The sequence below is a fragment of the Streptopelia decaocto genome (assembly GCF_964273445.1).
Source record: "Streptopelia decaocto genome assembly, chromosome: 5".
Taxonomy (NCBI): domain Eukaryota; kingdom Metazoa; phylum Chordata; class Aves; order Columbiformes; family Columbidae; genus Streptopelia; species Streptopelia decaocto.
Window position 1 is genome coordinate 46365589 of NC_138659.1, and position 16376 is coordinate 46381964.

Here is a 16376-nt window from a genome sequence, read left to right on the forward strand (position 1 = left end):
TCACTGGAATGATAATATGAACTGGATGATTTAGGGTGAATATTTTGATACTGAATAAAAATACATAATAAATAAAATTTATTGCTGATAGTAAATAAAGCAAATTGTAAACTTAAAAAAAAAGTTTCTGGGCCATGTTGAATATGTAGCTCTTGCAAGGTTCTTGTGTCCTGAGACTTTTCTATCAGAATGATCCAGCTGTGTTGCAAACCAAGCAAAAATATTTAATTGAATTCTTAAATAGGAAGCTAAATAGATAATGCTTTTTGGAAGCTTCAGAATCGGCTTCTGATATTAGAAGCTATTGCAGCTGCTTATATATATATATATATATTTTTTTTTTTTAATAAAAGACAATAGATTATTACACAGAAATCAGAGGTTTGGATTAAAGGCAAATACACACAGATTCAACTACGAGATTTTGTTAATGTTTCCCTTAAGAGCAGCATCTTTGTGGTCTAATAGGTAGAATTCTTGTTGTTCTGCCAGAAATAGGAAAAAAAAAAAATCTGTATAAATAATTAATTAGAATTAGTTGAACTGTTATAAGATACTAGCATACTATTTTTTCTGTACAAATAAAAAGCAGATAAGGTCATGAGAAATCTGGTTAGATGTTTGGTAATTTTAACAGTAGACAAAGGTCTTGTACAGAAAGATTCAAATAAAATTTGCAAAGTACTTCAACATAAAATGTTGCATTATTCCTGAGAGAGTTGCATTGGTACTTGAAGAGCGGTAGTCAATGCTAAAGCAAGGTGTCTTTTGATTAGTAAACTAGGTAGAAAGGACATTTTAGTATAACAGGACTTAAAAGACATTAAAAAGTCAGATTATAACCTCCTGGGTACCTGCAAAACTTAACTGCCTTCAAGGTATTTATAATTTAGGAGAGAAGTGTAATGTTAACCAAATAGAGTAAGTAGCATGTTGCACCAATGTATGCCTTTAAAGTACATGTGTACAGGAACTAGTTAGAAAGTGCATGTTTTGGAATTTATTTAGAAAAAGAAATGTCTCTTTTTCTGAAGAGACATTTCTGAATGTCTCTTTTTCTGAAGAGACATTTCTGGCATCGTTCTTTACTTAGTTTCTGCTAAACCTGAGAGGTTTTCCAAGTAGCACTGAAGTAGCAGAAAACAGGGCAGATAGGAAGAAATAAGAATTCAGACAATCTGTAAAATATTTTTTCTTTATTATTCCTTAGTTATAGGGTGCTAAAGTGAGAAACACCTGCTTTTACTTTAAGATGTTAAAGGATTTTTGTTTTCACCTTAAATACAGAGTCTATTCACATATTCCACAAAGTTTAAGAGCTAGGTATTGAACACTAGTACTATGTCAGGAGTATGTGAAACACTATGGTAGCTACAGGTAGGAAACTTTGTTTACATGGTAATATATATTTTGTTTGTTTCACAGAAACATATGTGAACACACAAAAGAAAACTCGGAGTGAAATACTTTGTTCCACTGAAAAAACTTAATGGGTTTTTGGGCTATTGACTTTTCTTAGGAAATGTACTTGTTTCTTTGATTGTACTAGGGGTGAGCTTTCATCATTGGTACTTGCTTCAGTCACCTAAACTTGGTCAAATTATTAGCCATGGAGTCATACTGCCAGAGGAGATTTAGTGCAGAGGTATAAGAGCACCTAAAACTAATAGAGAAAAAGGCCTCTGCATGTCCATTTGTGTGTGTATATACATATATACAAAATATATATATAGGTAAACCTACAAATGCCTACTGGAGAAACCTTGAAGTTTATCTCAGTGTTCTGTCACTCCAACCTATTTAAAGACAAGATAATATATGTCCATATAATGTGTGTCGTATGCATATTATTCAACCTGATTACTGAATTTGCAAACATGCAAGCAGAAAAGTTTGTCACTTTGCAGCATCATGAGAAGTGACCAGTAAGTGCTGGGAAAGCTCTGAGAAATCAAGTCTTCTGGTTTTCTTCAAACCCTTCCTCCTTGTCTTTAATAATTTCATTCCCGAACTTGCTAATTCCCCAAATTAGAGGAATGCTTACATACTCTTCTTAATTGGTTATTTTAAAATTTCCATTCTTGGGCTCTGGAAGTGTACTTAAAAAAAAAAAAAAAAAAAAGTGCAAAAGCAAAACCTAATGCCTCTAGACAGGAGTTTAAACCTTGAGATTTTCTTTATCTCAGATTCTTCTGCTCTATTATTCATAGAAGAGGACTTCATATAATTTGTACCTAGCTGGCCACAATTTTTTTTCTGTCAATTTTAAGCAATTTCATATGAAAGATTAATTAGCAAGATTTGAATTTTCAACTGTTGAGGAAGCCTTTGTGGAAAATCCTAGCATTTGTACATAATTGCAATACATAGGGCACAAGAAATTAAGCAAAATAGTTAAGGTAGCAACAGAATTCAGCAGAACTTGCAGGCTTTCAAAACATCCTGGGTTTTGGCTCATTCAGGAGGATGATTTTGCTGTTCTGTTTCCTCTCCCAGACATTCAGGAATCTTTTTTGTGATAGTGAGCCAACGCTGAGCTAGAAAATGTAGAAGGGTGAGTTTTGATCCAGGGTAAATTTTGACCTTATATCTGAAGAGTTTCACATATCTTTGTGATATTGGATGTTAGTTATAATCTTTTGGAAATGATTTTTGCAGATAAATGCTTTCGAAAGCATCTGAAATTTTCCTTTTTTACTTCTGGTTTGTGGTGAGTATTTGACAGATTTTTATTTTTTTTTTTTTTTTAAATATGAAGTAATATATAAACAGTTCTTACAGAATAGTTTTATTTATAAAAATTGAAGTAATATTTTATTATTTTAAGTGCAATGTTACATGATGACTGAAATCATTAAGCTTCACAGTCTGGATTATTTTTATAGTGTTCATAGACTAAAAGTTACTACACTTCATAAAAAAATCTGATAAACCTGTTAGTAAGCTACAAATGTAGTACAAGTACAAGAGTTACCACTAGATTATTTCCTGTTGACTGGCTCATGCTTGTGAATTCACTGAAGCAAAAATATACACTTTGACACAGTCACATACTGAAGTTCAACATCCCCCAGGTGACCTCAATGACTCAATGAATTTTAAGACATCCACAACATTTGATGGAGACGTCAGTTATGATTCTCTCTATGAATTTAAGTAACACAGGTCAGAAATCATCAATGTTACAGTACTCTGCAGGACCTGGTTTGACTCATAAAGTTATGGAAATTTAGGCTGATTTTTGAAAACCTAGAATATAATCTTGAAAAATTAAAAAAAAAAATAAATTAAAAACCCAAACAAACAAAAAAAACCACCACCAAACCTACTTTTTAGTGAAGACATTACTCAACATGTAATTTAATTCTGAGATGGCCAACAGCAAAGAAAGGAGCAGGAAACAGATGAGTATAAATATGATACATTCAGAGACCATCCTGGTGAACATTTCTAAATCCTTTCAAAATGTCTAGGCAGAGGATTTACAAGGTTTGCCTGAGAAAATATCTGCTTTCTTAAATACTGAAGTTGCTTCTGTGAAAGTATTCTTAATGAGCTGAAATTTATCATTACCTAATAGAGGCATGATCAATTAAAGCTTTGTTTAATTGGGACATGTAGCTGGTAGTTGATTCTCTTACCTGTATTTTCTAAGGTCTGATTCTGCATTATCAGAATGTTTATGTTCCATGTGCCAGTTAAGAATACCTGGAAGTCGATTTTTCGTTCAATAAGAACAATTTGAGACAAAATATAAGAGGAAAGCTTGCATCTGAATGACAGATCTTGTTCCAGCCAGCATGTAGCAATGGGAGGTCAGGCATATTCTGGGTTTACACCACTATGACTCTACATTTTCAGTGAAATTTTCTTGCCTGTTTCAAAGTAGACCAGAATCAGTCCCACACTTCCTAGGGATTATTGCTTTACTGTGCACAAGAGTTCCAGCAGGTGGATTTCCCAGATTAATCCATCCAAAACACTTTTAAGTGTTTCTAACTAAATAATATGTCTCAATAAGGTGGCAATACCAGAAAGATTTAATAAAAGTTTCAAGTGAGAAGTGTTGGGGGTTGAGGAACGTCAGTCTGACAGGTTCTTGAATCTAGTTCCCAGCTATTAACTTAGTACAGACATATTTATATTTGTGTTTTATATATAACATATATAAACAAAACTGTTTTAGAGGAAGAGACATCTAAACTGAGATTTGATGTCTCCTTTATCGTTAGCAACTGAGGAATCTGTAAATCCTTAGTTTTTTAATGACAATTTATTTAATTAATTTCTCTTAGCTCATAACTACCATTTTTGCATACCACCTCTGCATTCTCTAATAATATTGTGAAAATTGTAACTGATAATGGCAATAAGTTGGCAACTTGATGAATCATGTGTTTTCTGATTGTTTCTTGGAGTAGGTATAAGATGTGTACCATAAAGATAGTAAGTAAAGAAGGATCATCTGAAGCGATCACGTTTCTACTCCTGCTCAGAGAAGCAAAACAGATAGGAGTTGTCAAACAGGATATATGAAGAGCGATGTGGAAAGACAATGCATTTTCCTTGGCTTTAGCAACACCTGACAGCAACAGAAAAATTCAAAGACAGTTAAGATGTGCAGAGGTTTTACCTAGCTGCCTTCTAGATAATGTTGCACACTGGATTTTTCCTGAATTAATGACAGGAGAATTGATCATAACTATTTAAAGCTGGTAGGAAATATGAAGGCACATAATTTTAAAACATGAGTAACTTCAGATGTAGGGGAGAGAACAATGGCTTAGTGCCACAGGCAGCAGGTTGGCCAGCAAGGAAGCCTCTTTGTGTAGAATTTCAGTTGCAATCGTAAAGGCATCTCCATGAACTCTCACACCTTTTCCATGACATTGGGATCATAAGCAGCACTATCTTCTGCAGTCCCTGCTATTGTGTTCTTTCACCTTTTGCTTTCATGCCATCCAATGCAGCCGTGTCACCTCCTGCCTCCCCGTCAGCCCACCCTCTGTCACCCAGTGCTATCCAAGCTCTTCAAAATATCTCCCACCCAGGCAGAAAACTGAGTCTCAGGCAGCCCCAAGGAGGCCAAGTTATTGCATGCTGTTCAGCTGCCTTTGCTTGGGTTGTTGTGTTCAGTCTCTCCAAGTCTGCTTTGTCTCTTCATTAAGCCATACTCAGAGCTGTAATGTTTCAGCAATGTTTGTCCAAGGCTCAGCACCCATTTGGCCCTATGGTCATAAGCTGTCCCTCATGACTGCCACAGAAAATCATGTGAATATTTTTAAAAGACGTGAAGCTGAGGGTACAGAAAGGGCTGTCATATAAAGCATGAGTCAGAAAACACTTTGCTGTGACTACTTGGCAAAGTGAGCTTTATGCTAAAACGTGATGAAGCAGAGGTAGTGCTTGCTTAGTTCTGGCATAGTGTTTCCATTTGCAGTTTATAGATAAAAGTCGTGACCAGAGATGTTACAAAGCACATTAAAAGCTGCCCTGTGCTGTCAGCGTTGCTATCATGTATGACAGCTCCTGAATTGTAATAGCCACCCAGGCACTCTGTAGAAATGTTTATTACTGGTACTCCCAGCCAGGCTTCACTTCAAAATGATTGACATTGGTGTAGTATGTCCTTCAGCTTGCCACACAGTGACCATGTAAAGCTGCTGCATTTCATGGAGTCATAAGATAATTCAAATTCTGAGAGATGCCAGGAGCTCCCTAGTCAATCAGCTGGGTCTCAGAAGCCTCCACGGATGGACACTGCATGGATTCGCTGGGCAGCCTGCTCTACCACACAGCTGTACTCATGGGAAACAGTTTTTCCTCATATCCAGTGTGAAAATCTCTTGTTTCAAATACTGTCTGGTTGGTATTGTAGTCCTGCCACACGCCACTGTCTCCATCTTCTCAGTAATGTTCTCAGGGTCAGAGATAATTTGATATTTATTTATTTATTTTTTAAAGTTACATTTAACTTTAAATTCATTGCATGTGTCATTCTGAAAAATACTTTTGCTATTGCTGAATTTATTTTCTTATTCTTCTATAGATTACAAGATGTTATGTTGCACTGTATGGTTTTGGATAACCATGCATCTTTTTGAAGTCACAGGTTTATAGATTTTTTTCTGACATTTTGTGTGCTTCACTCTTGAAAAAAATCAGCATGTGAGGGATTTTGAAATTTTAAAATCTATTACCAAAATGTATTTGTGTTTATGTACATTCTTATGCTTAAGCATGCATTTCCATCCCTTTGAGCTATGATTTGCACGTGTGTAAAACTCACTTGAATTTATTAATACATAGAGATTGGACTATATATTGCTTTTTGCATATATCTGACAGAAAGAAGTTACAAAAATAAGTAAAACTGTGTTCTCAACTACTTTAAGATCTTTCTTTTAACTGGGAACACAGTTAGGATGTGTTACTGATGTCATGCAATATGCCAGTTGCTAAAGATTTTAAGCATCTTCTTCAGTCCTACTGAAGCAAAGCAATGTGGTAAGGCTTGTGCTGTGGCAGTCCCAGCAGTCACATACACATGCATGTTGGCACTTGAGCAAACTTGGTTTTGGCAGCTCACTGCCTACCTGCAGCCCATGCCAAGTAAACGAAGTGGCTCTTGTAACATGGGTAAGCGTGGGGAGTGTACTGCTAGACATGTGGGCTGAGGGCTTAGTCGTGTCTTAAGGCTGCTACTCACATTAGTAGACTTTAAGCATCTGCCGTTGCTCAGTATGACCAACTGGATGCATTATCCCTCCTCTTGGGAAAAGCCTCTGGGGGATTAAACAAGAGTGTAGCTGCTTACTATATTTACTTTTCTCTCTCTGCCAGTGTCGTCTGGTTTTCTTTCCGATCAGTTACAGAGTCCAGCCTAGACTTGTGTGTTGCAGTCATTATGCACATGATGTGGCGTGGACCTTGCTGATGGGAATATTTTGTAGCATGGTGACAGGGAAGTTTTTGCACCTGTAGATGTGAGGGACAGTGTACACCAAACCAGATCTCTGTCTCCAGTTTCCACTGGCTCATGGAGTAGGTAGGGGAAATAAACAGAACAAGTCATGGGTGCATACGTATACAGTCCCTTAATCCTCCACATATCTGGGAGCTTTGAGTGTGGATGGCTTCAAGGGGAACAGATTGACATAACATGCTGTGAAGGACACTTCTTCACCTCCCTCTGGCATTCTCTCCTCATCACATCCATCCCTGGTCACTGGCTTGTGAGGCAAAGCTAGGTCAAGGAGTTGGAAAAAAAGAAGGTAATGCATAAATACATAGTCCTGTGCCTGAAGTCTTGTTCAGAAACTCTTGTACTTCAGCAGCAACACAATGTCCTTGTAATGTATTTCTGCAGCTGACTAAGTCCTTGTGCTTATCCTCTGTGCCATCACCCTCCAGAGCTTTCCCAGATAGAACAACATGTTTCTGTTTCAGTGTAAGAAAAAGAAAATAAAACTATTTCAAGTTATTAAGATCATTTTCTATTGTTCTCTTGTCACTGCTCACACTCTATTTTTGTTAAAAAAAAAAAAAAAATATATATATATACACACACACACACACACACACACACACACATAAAAACATCCAGGTCAAAACAGCAGCAGTCAAAACAGAGATAGCACACACTTACAATATTGCTTGAGTTACTGTGAGCTTCTGACAATGTGGGTGTCAACGATAATCATCAAATACACTTTGGCAGCTTTGATGTTAGCTTGAGATTTGGGTGAAATGTTCAATACTAGCAAGTGTGCAATATACAGACTATATAAGCCTCAGCTGTGGGGAAAGGCCAATGACAGGGCTTTGCTGGTAATAGCAGTGCAAGCTCTGAGATCAAATAAAATATCAGCTGGGAAACTGAGTCATCATTATATTAGATGTTAGCCATGCTTAGGATCTTACCAATAACAGCTCTCATCAGCTAAGGAATTACTAAGGCAGAATTAAAGACCGCTATTGCTTTATAAAGCCATAATATTTTTATGTCATAAACCTCTCAGAAACTGTCTTTATGGAGTTACATAATCATTTAATGTTAATTTCTTATGTGTATCTGATGCAATGCATATTGCACTTAATGGTCTTTGGATTAGTCCCTACATATATGTATATATCTTAAGAAACCATGATACGCTCTGCAATAGCTCAAGTAAGAAGCTTGTATCTAAATGTCCTTCCCTTTGCTTCCTCCGTTTACCACGGAGCCTCAGGTTGAACCAGGGCCTCAGAAGAGCTGAGCATGGACTCATGCTCAGTTGAACAGACTTTGCAAAAACAGAAGGCTATATTACAAGAATAATGAATGCTGAACAGAAGTTTTGCTTTGGAAGATTTTTCATGGTAATGAAGGGGGAAAAAGATGATAGCAAAGACATTTTTGAAGTGCAGAACTGTGTTTTCTTACAAGATTTACAATAGAAAATAAGGAAAAGAGAGGAAGATAACAAAATCAGAGAGGGAAGATGAAGAGATGTGCCGAGAAGCAGCCGAAAATTAAGATAGGAAAAAGGGATGAGTCATCATTCTGGAGCAAGATAGTGTACCATTCCCCCCCACACTTAAGACTCTCATGTAGAATTTCAGATCTTACACACTCTGTCAGAGAGAGCAAGGGAATAATAGTGTCTGTGGGAAATCTATGGTGCGGAAGAGGTCTCTAGGACCTGGCAAATAATTGATAGCCTGCAAGAATATACATGAAAACATAACTACTGAAAAAAACTCAAAACTAACTTCTTCTGTAAAGAATGTTACTTAATTTTAAAAATCATTTTATATTTGTAATATTTTTCAATCTTAATGCTTTTGTCATTAATACTTTGAAACTTTTTGTGTATTGTGAAAGACCAGAAGTGCTTTTCCGTGCAATGCAGAAAATGTTGCAAATTTCTTTGTTCCATGGAAGACCAATAGGTAACATTCAGACTTCTAAATGTATTACAGTTATGTGGATTTTCTTACCTAAATTTTAAGCTGTTTCAAAACCATTATATGAGAACAGTGAGCAATGTTGTCAATGCAAAGATAGCTGGAACTGTGCAGACTGTCTGCTTGCTTGGTGTTTGGCTGGGAAACTGAATTATCAGCATCTTGCATGCCCTCCTTGCCTGCCTGACTTAATCCTGTCACTGAGTGGTCTGATGGTGAAAAACCTGATTTACAGGGTTGAATTTGCATCTCTTGGACTGACAGTAGAAACTGGAGGTATTAATATTAATTACTTGGAGCTGTGATTCTCAGTAAGCAAAAGTGACATAAAGAGCAAGACTTGATGGTAGATCATGAAGGATTATCTATTAGATGAGAGGTTTTAGTAAGTAAAAGGCAAGTGGTTCTAGCTGTTAATTGAGTAGCTTTTAGTTTTAGCTGTTAATTCAGTAATGAGGTACTAGTAATGGTATTATGAAGAGGTTTTACACTATGTAGACTTGCAGAGTGCTGCAAAGGTTTAAAAACCTCCAGATGTCCCTCTGGGATTTTTTTCAGTGTGTTTTTGCAGTTGAGTTCTGTGGTACCACTCCATTGTTCTCCATTTTCTGCTGGCTGCTTGAGTCGCTACCGCTGTGCCATTGGTCCTGTCCCTTCCCTGTGGCACTCTTGGTGCCACCTGTCTTGCCACCCATTGTGCCATCCATCATGCCAGGAAAAGATTTTTAGCTATCAAACTCTATTAACCAGGTAACATTTTTCCCCCTATGTTCAGACTGGAAATTAAGTTGGGGGAGGGAGGAAGAGTAGTCTTCATATTTTTCTTTGTCTTAAACTTAGCAAATTCAAGTTAAAATATTTATAGTCAGGTTGTCTCAAAAATGAATATGATAAAAACAAGGTTAATATCTACTTTTATTCTTATTGGTATATAATAATAATGTAGTACATGTTAGCTTTCTGTATGTATTTTTGTGGACCTTCGGTCCTTTTGTAACCACAGAAAGCACTAGACATTCTTGTATAAGGTTAGCTTATTTTGGTTGGTTTGGGTTGGTTTTGGGTTTTGTTTTGATTTTTTTGTTTGTTTTTTTTGGGTTTTTTTGTTTTGCTTTGTTTTTTTGTGTGGTTTTTTTGTTTGGTTTTTTTTTTTTTTAATAACTCTCCACTGTTTGCATTTTCCTTTCCTTTCCTTTCCTTTCCTTTCCTTTCCTTTCCTTTCCTTTCCTTTCCTTTCCTTTCCTTTCCTTTCCTTTCCTTTCCTTTCCTTTCCTTTCCTTTCCTTTCCTTTCCTTTCCTTTCCTTTCCTTTCCTTTCCTTTCCTTTCCTTTCCTTTCCTTTCCTTTCCTTTCCTTTCCTTTCCTTTCCTTTCCTTTCCTTTCCTTTCCTTTCCTTTCCTTTCCTTTCCTTTCCTTTCCTTTCCTTCCCTTCCCTTCCCTTCCCTTCCCTTCCCTTCCCTTCCCTTCCCTTCCCTTCCCTTCCCTTCCCTTCCCTTTCCTTCCCTTTCTTTCCTTTCTTTCCTTTTTTTTGGTTTGTTTTTTTTTTTTTTTTTCATTCTTTCCCTTTCCCTTTTCCTTTTCCTTTCCTTTCTTTGAGTTTTTTTATGTATCAGTTTGATAGAAATAACTTTTCAGGAGATTTTTGTTCATTAATTTTTTGAATGACACTTCATCTTTCACTCACCAACCTAAAATAGCTGGTTGAGAGCTCCGGGTTGAAGAACATATCTTTGCATCTCTTTTCATGATGAGTCTCTAGCTTTATACTTAATTCATTGCTTCACTATGATGTTCCGTGCAAAACTAGTGCTAATGCAACATTAATATAATAGAATCAAGTACTCAAAATAGGTCAGTCAAACAGGCTGAATACTCATCCCTTTTCTGCCTCTGTGTACCAAGAAAATGATCTCACTAGTGTTAAATACCAACAGTCAAAGAATGTGTAATATCACGCAATTATAATATATAATGGGCTACATCTATTTCACTTTGCTTTCATTAAAATCCTTCTACTGTAGATGTTCTATAAGTACAAGAAAATGAATTTTGTTAATCTTAGTTACAATCAGAATCATTGAACAGTTCTTCCCAAGAGAGAATCACTATCAAAACAATGAAATGCTTTATGAACTTTTGCCAGCAGAAGTCAGTTTGCTGTGGTTCCAGTTTGAAAAGTGAATTAATGCAATTAACCTTGACTCTGCCCTTTCTGTAAACAATAGTAGGTACAAACTTCCACTCCTAATTTGTAAACCCAAGCATTTTGAAGCCTTTTTAAAAGGGGAATTCTACCCAGACAGATAAGTTGAAGGAATAGAACTCAGTGTCTAATAAAGGTAGCTGAGAACTAGAATAAAACATTGTATTTTGAGTGAAGCAATGCATATGCTCTTAAACATGTTGGAACAGAATTATCTGGGGCAGGTTACTCTATATGTTTGCATATACTTCATTTCTTTAAAGGTTAATATGTTTATATTAAATTTTTTCATGATACTCACTGGAATGGAAGAAGCAATATTAACCTCATGGTTACAGAAAGAACAAGGATCTTGACTTACTCAAGGTCAAATAAGAAATTTGTGAACTGTGGCTTGTAGCATTTCAACTGTTAAATTGTTCTGCCTTAGCACAAGCTACAGCATATGGCAGCAAGTCTGTACAGTAGGTTTTTGCTAGTGAAAGAATAGAGAAAACTCTTGGGAGAGTTCAAAGTCTGATGCTGAGGCAATCACAGATTTTGTGGAACATGTCGGCTTTTTTTATTCTCTTCTTGAATTAAATTTAGGATGCCTTATATAGTTCAATGCTTGTCACACATAAATCTAAGTATATTGAAAAATATGTTTTAACTACTGTCTTCCCTTTTAACTTATGGGAATGCATATTTTATTGGAAATCTTGATATTGTGTATGGAGTTCCCATGTAAGCCTTCTCTGTTATTGTATATAGGGCTTTGAGGATGCAGGATACCAACAAAAGTGTAAGGGGCAAATGATTCTACTGAGGTGCACCTCAGTATGGAGGTTCTGGCTCTGCAGGACACATAAATACAATATGACGCATTAAGAGTGCAAGTTTCCTGGTGAAAAATAAGTCATAGAATTATTTTCATTGGCATTTATAAATGGGAGAAATTACGTGGAAAGCAATTGTTCATCGTACATACCAGTGAGAAAATGCTGGGTTTTTCCATATTTATTCTCTAGCATGTTGCTACTTGCAGCAATACAGACCAAGTCCGTTGTGGGGATGAGAGTAAGGAAGGTAAGGGATGCTGTTGAGGTTTGTGGTGTTTTTAGGGCTGGGAGTAAAAACTTCAGCAAAAAAATTATTCTGCACATTTATTTGTCATTGGGGTTTTTTTGGTGGCAGTGGAGGATTTTTGTGTATGGGTTTTTTCTTTCTGTTGGTTGTTTTTTTTATAGAGCAAAGCTTAAGTAATGCATTCATATGGTAATGTTGTCATTCCACAATTGGCTCAGTTTGAACATTCAATAATTATTCTCTGTGATGCTTGTGACCATATTGAGATTTTATTCAAGAGCCATTGAAATAAGCACCACAAGGGGGAAAGCTACTATTTTTGTTCCCTTATCATTTTGCTGAGGCCACATGCACAACGCTGTTCTTCGTTGAAATACCTTTCAAAGATGTTTCATTGAGTTCAGAAAATACACAATAGAACTAGAAGATCCAGTGATTATGGCTGGTAATGACGTTGTGGATTTAGCCTAACATAATCTGTATTAATTAACGAAATTATTTTTTCTCAGTAATATGGCTAGAAACGTATGTGATTGTTTCTCAGGGACCTTATACCAGTGTTCTTCCTTTTACAACAAAATCACAAAGAAGAGGCAAGTTTCAGCTTATTTGCACAATAGAACTACCATACCCTTTAGAACTGCCAATTGTGAGAAAAATGTGCCTATTCTAGACTTTTTAATCCTCTAAAAACTTATATGTATACTTCAGGGGGTCTTTCCACATACATGAAGCAGGCAGATGACAGCCTTTAAGAGTAAATTTTAAAGAGCAAGAGAACAAAATCCCCAAAACCCTAGTACCTATAATATGGCATATAATTTTTTTTTAGTAATGGGCAGATGAAATTTGACTATGAAGTGAGTCCTGGAAGAAAATTTGCTTCTACATGGCACCAGTAGTCATTTTGTGTTTCATAATGGTAGGTAGCAAATGTGTGAGATAAACTTAGAAAAGGAACAGCTAAGACATGAGAAGTCATAGAGTGATGTGACAGAGGTGAAAGGAGAGAAACTGTTTTGTAGCAGGAATGAAAATAAGAAAGAATCTGTACTATAAATAAAAACAGGCGAGATGTAACAGAGCACACAGTGGACAGGGACTTGTCCAAGAGAACTTGGCCTTTCAACAGCCTTCATGTCCCATGTGAGTTTGTCTTGTCTTTTATGTTCTGGGAAGATCTTTCTTTCCATATTTTTTTTTTTTTTAAACAAAATAGTCTGCATCTAAACAGTGTATTGTTTTATTTTTTCAGCACTGTGGTCTGTGATTGTATTTCTGTTGGTGTAGGCTACGTATTTCATATAATTTGGATGCTTGGTGGAATTTGTGTTCTGTAGTCTTAACTCCTCAGCGGGATTATCCAGGAATATCCATGACAGTTTATATTTTCCTTTTTAGCAGAAATATTTTCTTAGCTGCTCATTAAATGAGGAATCCTCTCCCTGGAGCATTTATTTCAGTAGAATGTAACTAAGGTGATTTACTTCACAAGGAATATATGAATATAAGTGAATAAAAAGAGATTTATCATAATTTCAGTCACACCTTAGATTACCTTGGGAAGTTTGTTGCAGTATGTAAATACATGTATGTGCAAGTTGAAGAGCTTCATCAACTAAGGAGAAGGAACTTTCAGATCTACTCTGTTTCTATGAATTTATTTTCTACAGCTTTTTGTTCTGTGGGAGCAAAATTGCTTTGCAGTACTCAGCTATAGCCTTCTGCTTTATTTAAAGGCCCTATTCAGTCCACCTTGGCTGGAGAGGATCTCAGCTGTGGTGTACATGTTTAGAGCAATAGAGAGGATAAATCAAAGCAATAATGAGGGGGTCCTTCAAAGTTTGCAGAGAGAGACAGATTATTACATTTGTGTCAATAAGAAGGTTGGTTTGTTTGTTCGTTTGTTTGTTTTAAAAAAGGCCAATGTGAAATATTAGATAATGGAAAAATGCTTAACTGATTATATTTTAAGATGTTGGATACAAAATATTGTGGAGTCCAATACATAAATAAAGACTTAAAGGATATAAAAATGAACAAAGGTGTTTAACAAATAAGGTTGATCAATAAGTAGTTCTTTAAATAGCCACTGTGCAAAATAAACAAAAAGGAAAGAAAGCATTGTTCGTTATGTGTTGAAAGCTAGTGACAGGGATTAATCTGACTACACAAAAGACTTAAATCTTCACATGGTTGTTCAAGCAAGATAATATTGTCCAGCCTCTGAAGTGCTTTTATCTTGGTAAGCCATATTCTAAAGCATCTTTAACATTATAGTGATAGCTATTCAGGACTGACAAAAGACCATGACTGCATTAAACTCAAAATTTCTAATTTAAAAAAAAAAAAAAAGTATTTAATAAGGACTTAGGTTGAAAAAGCAAAATTAAGCCTGTTTGATTCTACGATTACTTAAATCAGTTTCTTTGAATAGTTTTCTTAATTATATGCAAAAATTGAGTGAAATGACAGTTCATAAATATGTGTGGTTTAGTTGTGGTTTTAGGCAGTATATACTGAAAGTGGTATTCATGGTATTCAGTCAGAATAGATTAACAACTGCAGAACTGAACAATTCTTTTAACTATTTGCAGTGTGATCCTCCTCAACATAAGAATTCAAACTTGGTAAGACTAGTCCTTTGTAATATTAGTCCTTTGTGTACTGTAGAGCAAATGGAAGGTGAATAATTGTGTTTACACAAACTAGTAAAAACAAACAAAACAACCAAACAAAAAAACCCAAGAAATTAAAACCCCGAACATTTACTTCATTTCCAATGGGGATTTACTGCGTAGATCCAAATTTTATACATGCCAATGAGAAATGGGCCTAAAGCTCTACTGGAATCAGTTTTACTGGAATGTTATCAGGATTTCTTACTGAATTACAACTTTTCCAGATATATTTTAGACATGTAAAAAAAAAGTGTAAGTTAATATATTTGCTTCTTTTTATTTTTAAGACAATATTTTAAAAGTATAACTATTAGAATTTAAAAATTAAATGGGAGGGGGAAGTAAACAGGAACTGCGGACATGTTGCATCTTAGAAGTGGCGTCTGAGTCACTGTGGTGTTCTTTGAGCAAGTAAAGAAGGAATTAAGAAATAAAGATTTGCTACTTATATTTGAAATACGCTATGAAAAGGGACTGGGACTTTTACAAGAGAAAAATGACTGTATTTAAGATTCCAAATGTTTAGTAACAGCATTGTGATGTGATATTCTTGATAAATCAATAATTAGTACTGATTAGGATACTGTACATAGTCTTCAGTCATTATAATACCAGATAGTATTTGAGTGAAATTCCAGTTAGGTGTAAATTTTTTTTCAATATTTGCCTAGATTCACCTTGATGTTGTCATACAGTATGAACAATAGAGTTGTGAACCTGAAACTTATGAACCTGGAAGTTGGAGTTACTGTCATGTACTTGACATATGAGTCTGGTATTCATATTGGTGGGAGGGTTGCACTGAAGATCTCCAACCTAGAATGGAAATGTATGTTTATTGGTGTACGATGCTTGTACTGTGCTTTGATAATTCTACATGTCGGTTTTCTATCTAAAATATATGAACGAAAATACTGTTTTGTATGTTGCATGTTTGGAGAAACTGATCTTAAAAAATTACAATCTGTTTAGCATGTTAGCACCTTAGACTAGAGAAGTAGTTAAAGTAATAAAGATAAAATATAACACTTAAGGAGCTGTTGATGAATTCAGTGTGTGAAAAACTGCAGTTGCCTATCAGCTGGTCTGTAGTCATGAATGAGTGTTTTGTCTTCTTTTCTTAGTTTTTTGCCTTTTTTTTCTTTACTTCTATTCTGTTCCTGGTTTAAAATTAATTAGAAAATTATGAGATTTATTAAAGAAATTTAATTTTAAAAATGGACTCCCACAAAAGCAATATCTGGTGCATTGTATCATAGTAGTCATTGGGTTCCATTCAAGCAGATTGAGTTTATTTTCTTACTGTGGTATGTTGTACATAAGCTTCAAGTACAGGGGAATACATGGGAGTTAAAGATTAATCACCATTCAGTCAAAAGCAGCTTACATTTTTTTGGTAGTTAAACAAGAACTCTGAATGTTGTAAGGCCTTGTGAGAGTTCTGATGGGTCTTTCCTGAAGCCAGAAATCCATGGT

The 16376-nt window shown here is 35.6% G+C and overlaps 1 protein-coding gene across 1 annotated transcript in view; it reads left to right on the forward strand.

Annotated features, from left to right (window-relative positions):
- NRG3 (neuregulin 3) overlaps nucleotides 1-16376 on the forward strand; it is a gene marked incomplete at both ends in the record, with an annotated part of 401478 nt that overhangs the window by 357433 nt on the left and 27669 nt on the right. The gene's annotated exons all lie outside the window — the stretch shown is intronic.